Here is a 13,978-nt window from a genome sequence, read left to right on the forward strand (position 1 = left end):
GTTTAGGCATTTCTAAAAATTCTTTAAAAGGTATTTGTCCTAGACTGGAAGAAATGCCTTCCCTACTATGCTTCCATTTAACAGTCTGAATATCACTAATAAGAAAACCATACATCTACTCCATATCTTGATTAGTAGCTTAATTAACCTACCATACACTTTCATAATATTCTAGTACAATCAAAGAAATTAGATGGAAAAAATATCTCCCACTTCCAAAGCTCATTCTACTCAGATATGTTGGATAAATCGTTTAGAAATTTAGAAGACAGACACTTTAAAATTCAGCTTATAAAAGCCTATGTTCAGGGACATTCAAGCGATAACAAAATACCACCTTAACTCGGCTTAGAGAAACTAGAAAGTCATCTTTGCAGAACACACATTCTGGAAGGCTTTGGGGCTTTGCAGGATGCCAGCTTATTAGCTGAAACTGATTGTCATGGCTTTGAACTAAAACCCTTCTAGCTCCTGAGAAATGCTTTGGCTTGCTTGTGTAATAAAGGCATGTTTCACAGAAAATATCTGACATTTTTGATCAGTGTGAGAACCAACACTAGGTGCATGACTAGCTAACACACTGAATGAAACCCCAACCTTGTTGAAATACTTAGAAATTCTTCCTTTGATTTCACATGGTCAGGATCTCATCCCATAACGAGTGCAACAGTAAGCAAACAAGAACAATTCAGTCTTTTTGCAGTGTTCTTGAGAGCACAGCAGCAAAAGACAATTTTTTACTTGCCCCAACCAAGTCTCAGTCTGCAATATCTAAACCCTCCATCAGTTTTGTAACAGACACTAAAACTTCCATTAAAATCAAGGATTTATATTGATGTAAAATGTGAGTAATGATAGCAGAGAATCCAAATTATTGTCTCTGCCAACCTGTGTAATTCATACAACACTAGAAATTAACTTTTCAGGAGGTATTCAGTGGCCCAGAATGCAGTTCCCTAGATATAAGTAAAATCTAAGTAATGTTTGCTTCCTGAAGCATTTGCTGCTTTAATAAAGGGAAAAAGCAAAAAGGGAGAAGTGAAACAAAGGAGGAACAAATGGCTCTCCCACAACTGAAAAGGGAGCGTTACAGGGACACCAAAAACCTGAAAGATTTAAAGGACTATTTCAGAAAGGACCAGAGTAAATCAGCTGTTATCAAACCTTTCATACAATATCATGTCCATGAGATTCTTATATGTTGGCATACACTCTGGTATTTGTCTACATTGATACAATATAGGGGTGGCTTGGGTTTACATCACAAATTAAGGCTACAAAATTAAGGGGCTTTTAGTGCCATTCTCCAAAGCACTCAACAAAACTAGAGCCTACAAGCCCCCATATGTGGCAAATCAGCTACCCGATTATTTTTTCTTTTTTTTTTCTTTTATAAAAAAGGAGGAAATAATTTCATAAACTCCCCATTCCCCTCCTGAGATTACATATAAACACATAGAGAGAGATCCATGAAAAAAGACAGGTTTGTTTACAAAAGAACAGGAATTACTGTCAGATCAGCCAGAACCACAGTAGATTCAGATAACTATTCAAATAATGCACTACTAGCTTGGCTACATAGCTATGCTTTTTTTTTTGTGTTCCTTCTTCATGAACTATCTGGAGAGAATGGAGAAAGTTGCTATGCTATAAATACACAGAGCCTGTCTCAGTAAAATAAACAAAAATCATACTAAGAATGGGCAATAAAAGTTAGACAATAAATTATCCTGAAAACTAAAATGCAAGCCAAATATAAAATAATTAACACAAACCATACATCAGCTTCAATTTTATCATTCTGCCAAAGCCATGGCATCTAGCTGTATAATCTTTTGGTCTTTGATGAAATCCAGAATGGTTTCCCTGGCTGTTTTTCAGACCTCTGCTGTGGCTCATATTTTCTGTGGTCACCTCAACAACCTCTGCTAATATCCCTTCCTCCTGTGTCTACCTTCCATACTGTGAAGCACCATATACAGGCTGGAGCTTGGCTGGCATATACTCCCAGGACAGTGATCCATAGCACATCACCAAATACAGCATTGTTTAAAAGACAGAAGTATGGTCAGCAGCCAGACAAGAAGCATTACACACACATACATGACCAAACTAAGGGTAATCTTTCTTTCAGTGCAATATAGTTGTTGCTAGAGAAGTTTTAACAAAGACTGAAAGGCCACACACTTTTGGAGAAAATAGTAGGACAAAACCAGATCAGATCCCCTTTGCAGGGATGTATGCCAGTCTCTGCTGCCCCTGCTGAAGATCCAAGTGTTATCCCTACCATGTCTTTTCTAGATTGCTAACCACGGCAAATGCTAACACTTGGCCTCATCATTTCTTATGGATTTTCTGAAAGACAAGAAGGAACAGTGTTATGGTATTAATGCTGCACATTATTTTTACTTGCTCTCTCATACTTCCCACTTTTCTCATATTTCCAATTATTCAAGTCTCCCAACAAAGTCTAAGATGGCATTTGCAAAAAAATAGACTTGCTCCTACAAAATAATCGGCCTGTGGTTGCTGCTGTACTACTGACCTACCTTCATCTCCATCTACACCTTGCCTTCATAGTATCATTGTACTCACAGTCCAGCAGTTGTCAAGGAGTGAATTGTGTTCACCTACAATTTTTTAAGTGTAATAAGTTGTCAGAGCTTCTGTAAGTTTTCTCTGCAGCTCAGAAATACTGAATGTGTGCAACTGAATCAAATGAAGGTATTCTGTACTAGAGACAGAATTTTCCCTGGGACTAGGTCTAAACTCCAGAGGAAAGCACTACCTACAGAAATGAAGAATCACATAAGCTCACTTTTTATTTGTTCTGTCTTCAGCCTTTGCCTTTCCCAACACAGGGTAAATACTTAGTGACATGTACACTAAGAAAAATGGTTGTAAAAGCAAGAATTAAGTACTCCCGATATGCTTCAGAGACAGCAGGAATAACAATTAACTTCACACATTATGAAATCACATTACAAAGCACAGTAACAATGAATTTGTATGCTATTAAGGCAGCACAATAATAAGAATTGGTAAAATTACCTAGAAAATATTAACAGAAAGTGACACTACATCTAGGCCCACCATCTCATAGTTTAATTCTGACTCTCTGATAATTTTCTTTTACAGGACTTATATAACAAATGCAATGTCATCTAGTTGTAATCTCTAAATGCCACAGAAAAACAAAATCTAATGGAATAAAAAAAAATCACAACACAGAACTATAATGAAAGATAACAGTCTCAGCTATAACCTATTTCCCATTACCATTACAACTCTACAATGGGACAATGAAAAACTACAAACAAGAGTTCTGCAAAACACAACATTTCTTGTCCTTAATCAGTAAATGCTTTCATTGGTATGGGTATTGTCTGCAAACTTGGATTGAGAAACATAGATTTGTGTCTTTCTAATACAATATAGACTATTGAACTATGTTCCAGCAACATATGTAGGACCTTGTAGATATTCCATCATGGACAACAGTTAATGAGGCCATGTCCAAGGAGACTGAAATTGAATTAGAAAAATGGCAATAGATTCAGAACAGGCATCTGCAAATAATTTGAAAAAAAATTTCTTCCTGGCACAGATCAAAGAAAATATTTTGTAGGGATCATAAGAAGGGTTTGGGGAAAGCACTGTGGTACTGAATTAATGCAAAGCAATTCTACTGCTCTTTAGTCTATAAACAATTTTAACAGACAAGCCATTGCTTCCCAAGAAGCATCTGTTAGGCATCTGGGTGTTTATTATTAATATTTGCTAGCCATTTTTATGCCAGGCTATTATTAGCAGGCCAATAATTGTGACATTAAGGAACTAGAAGCTAGAGATTTATTATGTGTGTAAATCCATACTTGTTTGGTAACCACTTGTAATCCATTTGGGAGTACAGTGTCCCAGTATGTTCCAACAGTTCCACATAGTTTGTGGACATAAGCATAATGTTCCAAATTCCAGTTTCCATACTATTAGTTACTACCGATATAGCACACTGACTTCAATTTTTTTTTAAATGTAATTAGCCTCTAAAGTAACTTTAAATATCTTGCTTTTCTTTCCAATCCATGTATGTTAGGATTGCTGTATGTTGTGCCCATGTCTCTTTTAGTCTACCAAAAGAGTGCCAGGGGCATTTGTGGTTGAGACCAGCTAGAACCTTCTCAGATATTTATCAAAGTTCAGCCCAGAAGCTCCTTCCAGCCAGGTGCATTGCCAGGCCACTCTGGCTGATCTCATGGCCACCAACCAGGCCTTTGCTTCATTGATTTCCTAACACAGACATATCAAAACCTTACCAGAAAGAAAAATCTGTGCTACTATGGTGGCTAACTATTCATTTAATAAATACAATTTAATTACCCACCATTTTGAAGGAAGTCTCCATTGTGCTTATTGTGCTTACTAGACTTCTGTGAGACAATGACAGGTTACATAAATCTGTACAGTGGTCCAGAGTATTAGTCTGCAAAAGAAACAGCAGTTCACCTAAACTGCAGATATTTCAAACTGATGTTTCTATCTTCATAAGCAAACCATATATACTCCATGGTGCCCTTTCATGTCTGTTGGAAATTACTTGCTTACAGTTTATCTTCTGCAAGAACTGTTTAACATCCTTTTTGCAGAGCATACTACTCTGATACACAACTAAGACAAATTATTTAAAATATGTCCTAGGGAGACAAGAATTAATCTCCTCTTTTTCCAGAGTGAAAAGATGGGAATGCTTCAATAGAGAAACACTGCATCGTCTGGTCTTACTATTCTTTATTTCAGTTTATAAAACTGAATGTAGCATCATTCCTCTTTAAATATGCAACTTACTATATCTCATCCTTTCTCTGCCTTCTTTTTTTTCTTTCTTCATTATTCTCTTTTGTCAATTGCTCTTTTTTCCACTTCCCTTTCCCCTTCTTGTTCTGTTTTGCCTGTTATCTGCCACTTAACTTCTCCTTCCTACAGAAATACATTCACCTCAGGTGAAACAAGCCAGCTATTAAATATACAGTAATTTACAGCAAGAAGTACATAGTTGTTGAGTCTCTCACACTCTATCAGGTTTATTCAGTTGACCTCCATCAACCCTACTGTGACACCCAAGTCTCCAGAACAGCTGAGTTCCATGCTGCATCTCCTTTCCTGGGTTCAGCAGGTTGTCCCATAACTTGTATGCCAAGTGTGCCCAGCACAAGGCCACACAAAAGAGAGAAGCTACAACAGCTCCAAGGAACTCTTCTTTAGGAAAACTTTTTTTCTGTTGCAGAATCCTGGTCTCAGCTCTCTTTATGAAGACAGATGTTAAACACGTATCTCATTGCAATATCAGTACATGCCAAATTTCACATTTGAGCAAGAGAAATAGATCTTGTCCTGTGCATGTACCCATGTAGAGAGAGGAATTTATCTAAAAATATAGGTAATGGGATCAAGTTGCTTCCTAGGCTAGAATATGCTTCATTGACAATCCTGACAACTCATTATGAAAAAGAGCAAGCAGTACTGATACAATGGGACTCTTGATTATGAGTTTTCCAGTACACAGCAAACTGGTTTAATATCCTAACACCTCTGAGAGCTATTCACTGATCTGTAGTTTCTCACAGACTGAATCTTAACAAACCATAAGTAGAGGCTTTTCAGGAACGGAAAACAAAAATTGAGTAACTGAAACTGTTTTTATTTACACCATACTTTTTAGTATATTTGATATATGTGATGTGCCTTTGTTACTTTGAGTTACACAAAGGAGAAAGAAAACTCCAGTTTTTGAGCTGCAATTTTACACCAGCAACTAGGTGGGCAGACAAGTTATGGTATACATAAAAGCATTTTTTTTTCATTTAATACATGGCAAAATGTAAGTGATAAAATTAATTAGATACAAACTTCTTCAACAATAGGCAACAGACTACAGATAAGCAGAGCCATTTACCCAGGCACATTAAGCTAATGTGAAAAAAAAAGCAAATTCTATTACTGTTACCACTATTACACCAAATTTAATAGAGTAAGTAAAGTTTTTTAACTGTCTCCTCATTAATCTGCTTTGATCCTGGTTTAAATTGACGAAAATTAAAATTACTTTCAGAATTCTCTACTTTATTAGAAGAAGGTAGTGTGACTATCATGGGAAAGCTCAAAAAAGCTTGCTTTGATTTCATATCCACTCTCTGAGCTCATGTTACTGATCCCAGCACAGGTCACAGGCATCAAAGCACAAACCCCTACTTCTTTGAGTTAAAGAATTAAGTGCCCCTAACCAGATGCCAGGACTCATGGGCAATTAGCACTCAACTGTAGCAAGGCTGCATTGAAAATGTTTTCCATTTTACATCCAGAGTGAATTATGGAAATATGCAGTTTCAACAGGATAAAGTTTTAGCACTTTTTATTGATGTTTTCTAAAACCACAGGACTGGGGTGCTCTGTCCAGCTATCATTATGAAACAGCAAAGAAGAAAAAACAAATTCATTTAAAAACATATTTTGTCTTCTTGTCTAGTTCTTTTTCTTTAAGCTAATATGAAAAGTAACCTACATTATATTTTACATCTCTTGTAATTTTAAAAATTGTACGTATGTGAAGTGTACTTCGTTGAAGTGACAAAATCATAGCATCTCTGATTCAGTAAGTTTCATAATTTAGCTCAGTGGGGTAGAATTTATAAACCCTGTAGACAAATATGTCCTTTGTTTCTACTAATTTTATTTGGATGAAAATGGTCGCACTTCCAATAAAAGAAACAATTGACTAAAATTCCAGGGGGGTATGAATAATAAAAAGTAGTTGATATAAATGGACACAAGAGAGTGACAAGACAACTGCCTTACAGTCCGCATAAGGCTTTTCAGAGACTTTATGCACAAGGAGGTGTTTAAACTGCTTCATTTTCCAAAAGCCTGGTTTGATAATACCTTTCCTGAAATCTCTGCTACATCATTACATCTGATTGACAATGTTCCTCAGATGCCCAGTTTTGCTTAGGTGGCTCTGCAGCTCCCTGTCACTCTTTTTTTAGGTACTGAAACATGGAGAAAAAAGAACAATAACCTTTCCCAAAATGAAAACCAGAAGAACAGAGAAGACAAATGAGAAGAACCCTTCTTTCTTAAGTCTTCTAGCCACTTAATTTTCAAAAAACACCAACTGCTCTTTGCAATATTTCTGTCACCAAAAAACAAAACTAAGAATACAGATCAGTACAAACATTCTTCCAATGTTACATATAAAAGCATTCAAGTAGCTTCTTCCTATCCATTTCAATTGGCTAGCTGTGCAAAAAAGAAAACCTTGATTTTTTTAAAGAAAAGGCACCCAGGTGAAATCATGAAGTTTTAAGTCATTGATGCTGTAATAAATGGTAATTTGCTGTAAAAAATGCTGTAAATAAAAGGTAATTACATTTATACCAAGAGACCAGTAAAATCTGAGTATTTCAGTACTAAGTTCAGTCATCAGGTCTACTTCAGCTGCTCCTGGCAAGATTCACCTATATGAAAAGCAGTTATATAGTTATATCTATACACCCAGTACTAAATTGTGTTATGTGGCAATGATTAATGGTGGAACAGAGTGCTGACTTCTTGCTATACAGTTAGACTGAAGTCCCAACACGGGAAGTCTAGAACAGCACTTATTTTTAAAAGCTCCACACAAAAGGTGGACAACCAGCAGCTAGTAAAACCGGTGGGTAGGATAAAAGCTATGCAAAACATTCATTCAGTAGCTTAATTCACTGGTGTTGCCAACATCTCACCTGTCCATGCAATCTACAGTCTGCTTATTAAAAAGTTAACTACACAGAGATTGTGTGGGTAATGTGTTACCCAGTGAAGAAGAAAACCAGAAACTCTTCCTTACAGTGTTTTTATGTTAAAATTAAAGTACTAGCTAAAACTAATGCGCTAACTCAAGCACTGTCACAAATTACATTTTCTTTCTAGTGGTCTTGAGGAGTGTACACAGCTCTTTTAAAATATGTATCAAACTTCTCTAAGAACATTCCTAATTCTTAAATTATTGATTAGTATCTCTGAATAACTTGCAGTCACCAGTTGCAGCACACAAAGTAAGAGAAGAATTTTGCTGATAAATGGGTATCCAGAATGAATCTCTCTAAATCCCGATAATAAGGTGATTTTGGGGATGTTTTCCCACATCTATCACCTGCAGCATCAGAAATCATAATAAGATTTTCTGATAACAGATTCAAGTCCTTTTAAAGGCTTTCATGTAGAACTGTTGTACAAGCATCATCAACTATTAGGATATTTATTGCACCTGGCCTTCAGCTGCCTTTCTAGAAGTGTTCAGGCTCTCCTTAGGCACTGATTGCCAGCCTCATACAGAGGTCTGAAACACTTAAGGGTGTCTAAACTGCCACAAAATGACAATGTTTTCACAAAATTCATTCTACTTTTAATCTCCAGTCTTGCATGCTAGAAAATTATTTGCAATTTCTCCTTTGTTCCAATGTAACAAGAGCCAACACATGGGCCCATGTCAACCTAATGAAGTTCAATGTGGCCATGTGCAAGGTTCTGCACCTGGACTGGCACAACCCCAGGCACAAATACAGGCTAGGAGGAAAGCAACCCTGAGGACTTGAGGGCTGTAGTAGATGAGAAGCTGAATATGAGCCACCAGCACACACTTGCAGCCCAAAAGGCCAACTGCATCCTGGGCTGCATCAGAAGAAGGGCAGGGTGAGGGAGGTGATTCTGCCCCTCTACTCTGCTCTTGTGAGACCCCCACCTGGAATACTGCATACAGCTTTGGAGGTCCCAGCACAGGAAAGATACAGACCTGTTCAAGAGGGTCCAGAGAAGGGCCACAAAGATTATCAAAGGGCTGCAGTACCCCTCTATGAAGACAGGCAGGGAGAGTTGGGGCTATTCAGCCTGGAGAAGAGAAAGCTCCAGGGAGACCTTATAGCGGCCTTCCAGTACATGAAGGGGCCTGCAGGAAAGCTGGGACAGGGCTTTTCACCAGAGAGGATAGTGACAAGACAAGGGGTAATTATTTTAAATTGAAAGAGGGTAGATTTAGGTTGGATATTAGGAAAAAAAACTTCAAGATGAGGGTAGTAAGACACTGGAATGGGTTGCCTAGGGAGGTTGTTGATGCCTCATCCCTGGAACCGTTTAAGGCCAGGCTGGATGAAGCCTTGTGCAACCTGGTCTAGTGGGAGGTGTCTCTGCCCACGTAGGAGGGTTGGATATTGATGATCTCAAGTCCCTTCCAACCATAACCTTTCTGATTCTATAACACCACAAGTAATTGACCTGTTTATAAAGAACAATGACACCAAATCAAATGGAAGAAGGCATCATCATTAACAAGAATATCAAGTTCCTCGTATTTCCACTACATTCTCTACCACTAGCAGAGACAAGACTGACAGCATTCTTGTCTTTTTTTGTTGTTGTTTTTTTTTCTTTTTTTTTTTGGAAAAAAAAAAAGGAGAGAGAAAGAGGGAAAGGAGAAAGAAGAAAAGAAAGAAGAGAAAGAGGAAGAGAAAGAGGAAGAGAAAGAGGAAGAGAAAGAGGAAGAGAAAGAGGAAGAGAAAGAGGAAGAGAAAGAGGAAGAGAAAGAGGAAGAGAAAGAGGAAGAGAAAGAGGAAGAGAAAGAGGAAGAGAAAGAGGAAGAGAAAGAGGAAGAGAAAGAGGAAGAGAAAGAGGAAGAGAAAGAGGAAGAGAAAGAGGAAGAGAAAGAAGAAGAGAAAGAAGAAGAGAAAGAAGAAGAGAAAGAAGAAGAGAAAGAAGAAGAGAAAGAAGAAGAGAAAGAAGAAGAGAAAGAAGAAGAGAAAGAAGAAGAGAAAGAAGAAGAGAAAGAAGAGAAAAGAAAGAATGAATTTAGGAAATTATTTATGACAATAGCTTTTGGGTTTCCTTAGTTTTTCATCATAACTTAGGCTGGTTCCAGAAATTTTGTGGGTGTTTTCAGTAATTTTCAGCATTTCAAATTTCTGGCTCCTAAAATACACTAAACAAGGCACAAGAAGTAGTCTCCTCCTGCTGTTCCATACACATACTTCACTTCTTAACCAATTTTCAATTTTCACTTTCCTTTTCACCCCCCGACAGGTGTAAGTCAATCAAGAACACAGAACCTGTGAGATATGGTGTGGTGAGATGGGAGCACTTGTGTATGGTACAGGTATTTTGTATCCCATGCCCAGCATTCAAGGAGATGGAAGCAGAACACATAGACAGAGTGTGTGGTCCAGGAAAGGTCAAGCAATGCAGCTAAAGCAGTGAACAGTTTTGTTGAAGTTACTGGACCTATTGCTGTGTGCAATGACTTCAGACCATGGGTGATCATTATGGATGGGGGTTGGAACTACTTACGTGCTGGAGGGTCAGCATACATCTCAGTGCTTGGTAAGAGCAGGGCTTGCTCAGTCCATACTTCAGAGGATTAAATTCTGACAGCCCACTTTTTATAATCTGATTACAGAGTTACTATAAAAACAAAGCTCTGATCCACTTCCAGCGTGATTGTATTGGGCAAAAACATTTCTATACACGGAACAAAATAACTCAAGTATAGTGACCTTTTGCATCAGTACTCCTTCTCCAACTTTAATCTGCATCTTTGTTGTCATTCAACAAAGAAGCAGCAAAGGAAAGATGTTTTCCAAATTACTATTTAACCACTGCATATTTCTCCATTAGGGTGTTTTCTGTGCTCAGGACAAAAATCTAATTGCAACTCATGTACCAAATTACTAAAAATTATCTTATAATGATCTCCTAACAAGTATTTAGCTAGAAGTACATTTACTGTCAACATGAAAAGTATGTTAAAATGTTCCAAACTTGAAAGACCCCTTGGCTTCATCATCAAGTAATTTAAGTCACATTCAATGGATATAATTTTCCATTTTAAATGGGCTGGTTTTCCCCACTTTCTACAAAGCAGCACAGAAACAAAGAAAGGAGAAAAATACATCTTTTCTATCTGGACATTTACTTAGTTTCTATTGCAGAGACTGGAAACATCATCTCCTTATAGGAAAATAACAGAACAGTTACTAGCGATTTTGATCTAGAACCAGGGTACACCAGAGAAGACAAAACCTTTGCTGGCAGAATTTTATTCAGCAATATAGTCCTCATGTCCCAAAAGCATTAAGAACTGCAAATCCACTACCTTGCTACAGGTTATTTTGTAGTTCAAGTTACACAGGATACTTTTGCCTGGATACTTTTGCCTTTACACGGTAAAACCCGTTTTATTTTTCATAACCTCCGCCTACAATAGACTAGCAGTGATTAATGACAATTAGTCTTAAGTACCAACTAGATACAGGAGATCCAGCGATTGCAATTCCAGATCTGCAGAACAGCTGCACGCGTACTGAATTCAAGCGCAGACACCAACAATGGTTATGTTAATAAGATATGAGGAATATCTACCACGCACCCAAGCTGTCTGCGGTACTTTTGTTTCAAAGTCTACCTCGCCGGTAATCTTATGTCTACCCGATGAGGGATTTTATTTAAGCAGCGAGTTCTGTTTGCAGGCAGGGCAACAGGGCAATCCCCTTGTCGTCCCCATCTCCCTCTCATCTTTCCAGATAACCAGCACACCACCATTTTTTCCCTCAAACAAAGGTTAAGGAAAACCCAACTTCGGTAAAAATAAAGGCAAAGGGGAAACTTGCCGGGGCGGGAGCGGCGAGGGGAGCGAAGCCCGGGTAGAGCCGCTCAGCAGGGCAGGGCTGGGCTCCCGACCGGCGGGGCAGGCGATGGCAGCACGTAAAGTATTTCGGACCGGAGAGCAGACAAAAGAGGGTGTGTAGCAGCCGCACGGAGCTGCGGTCGCCGGCGCGCCACCCCGCTTCTCTCGGCGGGCAGAAAGTCCATTTCTAGCAGGGGAAAAAAAAACCACCTCCGTCCCCGCTCCCATCCTGCCTCTCATCGCCGAGGGCAGGGGCAAGTCCCTCCGCCGGACGGAGCGGCCACGGCCCGGCCGCTCCCGGGGAGGGGTATCGGCTGCAGGCGTCCTGAAGTTTGGGGGCGAAGGGGAGACCCTCCCGCCACACTCACCCCCTCTGCTCCACCGCTTACCTGTGGGGAGGTGCGAGGCGTCGTCCGCCCTCACGGCGCAGCGAGCTGCGGGGCTGCGCGGCTCCCGGAGGACATGGGGCTTCTCCGGTGAGGCGGCGGCTGGCTCAGGGAGTGACAGGGCGGCGGCTTCCCTCGCCCTTCCCCGGCACTGTCCTCGGCGAGACGCAGGCGGGAAGAGGCATGGCGAGCAGGCAGGGAGCGCGGCCGGGGCGGTCACTGCCGGCCGGAGGAGGACGCCCGCCGACCGGGGACTGCGCGCCCCCCCGCCGCTACACGGACACCCGGAGGCGGCCGCCCCCTGCTCGCCCCGCGGCGACGGGCGGGTGCCATGGCAGCGGCTCCGCGGGCCGCCGGGAGCTGCGGAGGGGGAACGGCCACCGGGAGCCGCCGAGGGGGGCGTGGGTGGGCGGTGGCTCCTCGGCTCCAAACTTTCCCGGCTCCTCAGTGAGGTTCTCGGGCGTCGCTCGCCCCCGGTGCCGCCCGGGGCGCGACCCCGGCCCTCAAGGTGGCCCCACCGGCCCGCCCACTCCCCTCAGCGCCCTGGGCTGTCGCCGTCCCGCGTCCGGTCCTCACCGCCCACCCGCGGCAAACTTTCACTCCGAAACCTCCCGGCTGCGGCCCCGTCTCCATGGAAACGCCCCCCCCATTTCCCGCCGCTCCCCACGGGATCCCAGAAGAGGAGGAAGAGAAGGAGGAGGAGGAGGGCACGGGGCGGCAGCCGGGGCGGCTTCCTCGTCCGCGGGGCGGATGCGGAGGCAGCGACCGAAGCCCTGAGAGCTGCCTGGAGGAGCCCGGCGGGACCAGGCGGGCGCTAGGCAGGTCTAGCTTCAGGCGGCAGCCCGGGACGGGACGGCAGCCGGGGGAAGAGGCAGGAGGAACAGCGGGATGGGGAAGCGGCTCCTTCCCTGCCTCCCGGGAAAGTTTCCCCGCTCCCCAGGGGAGGGCGCGGCGAGTCGCCGGGAGCCGCGTCCCAGTGGCAGCGCCCGCCGATGGAGCAGCCCTGCCACAGGATCGCCCCGCTCTGCCGGTGGCCCCGCTGGAGCGGCGTATTTGTAGGGTGCCCGGTTCCGCCCCGGAGGGCTGAGGAGCCACGACCTCGAGGGAGGAGTCATCGGCGGGGGTGGCCGGGGGAGTCAGGGAGTCAGAAGGGGAGGGAAGTGCGGGCGTGCGGGGCCCGGGGGAGCCTCCCCCTCGGGGCAGAGGGCGGCGGGGGAGCCGGGATGAGGGTCTGGGGACCCGCACTCCCTGCCCCCGTGTGGGATGGGAGCCGGACGGGAACCGTGGGAGCAAGGAGGCATTCCGGAATGTGACTTTGGTTGTTGGTTTTTTTTTTTCACCTCAAAGGCAATTGCGTTTTTGTGATTCAGCTCTTTTTTTTATGTTCCGACTCGCCCACTCCTTGTGTCCAGCCAGGGACGGCAGAATTGAGCTGTCTGCTGCTCACACCTTCTAGTCAGGCCAGGTAACCAGGCAGATGAGTTTTGGGGAGAGGGAGACTCCTAGATAAACATAACATTTGTACTTGTTTACTTGTTTTGAGTTGATAGCTGGTTTTATTTCCTTTTCAAAAACTAATCGCAACGTTGCTGTTGCCTGTTATGAGATTTACCATAATTCTACCTAATGCATCTCCCAAAAAGAGAGAAAAATGCTGAACCTGGCATAAGCACATCTGTATTCAACTTAGGCAGTGCTTTCTCAAGACAGGTAGTGTATTAGGAGCTTCCATTCACCCTGCAATACGGCTTCATATCTTCAAATCCTAAGTGTGTACACTTTCCTTGTTCAGTGTGTTGTCAGGTCTCAGTGTATGCTTGATAATGATTATACTCCTGTCTCGTTGATGCAATGCCTTCCACATTAAATATATCCTCCATTATCA

The 13,978-nt window shown here is 42.3% G+C and overlaps 1 protein-coding gene across 1 annotated transcript in view; it reads right to left on the reverse strand.

The window, feature by feature from the left end:
* Nucleotides 1–12,231, reverse strand: part of TMEM200A (transmembrane protein 200A) — a 52,641-nt gene extending 40,410 nt beyond the window's left edge. Inside the window, exon 1 of the mRNA XM_071740951.1 lies at nucleotides 12,097–12,231. The gene's annotated coding sequence lies outside the window, so the exon portion shown is untranslated. The remainder of the gene's footprint in view (nucleotides 1–12,096) is intronic.
* Nucleotides 12,232–13,978: the final 1,747 nt, after the last annotated feature.

The sequence above is a fragment of the Heliangelus exortis genome, chromosome 3 (assembly GCF_036169615.1).
Source record: "Heliangelus exortis chromosome 3, bHelExo1.hap1, whole genome shotgun sequence".
NCBI lineage: Eukaryota > Metazoa > Chordata > Aves > Apodiformes > Trochilidae > Heliangelus > Heliangelus exortis.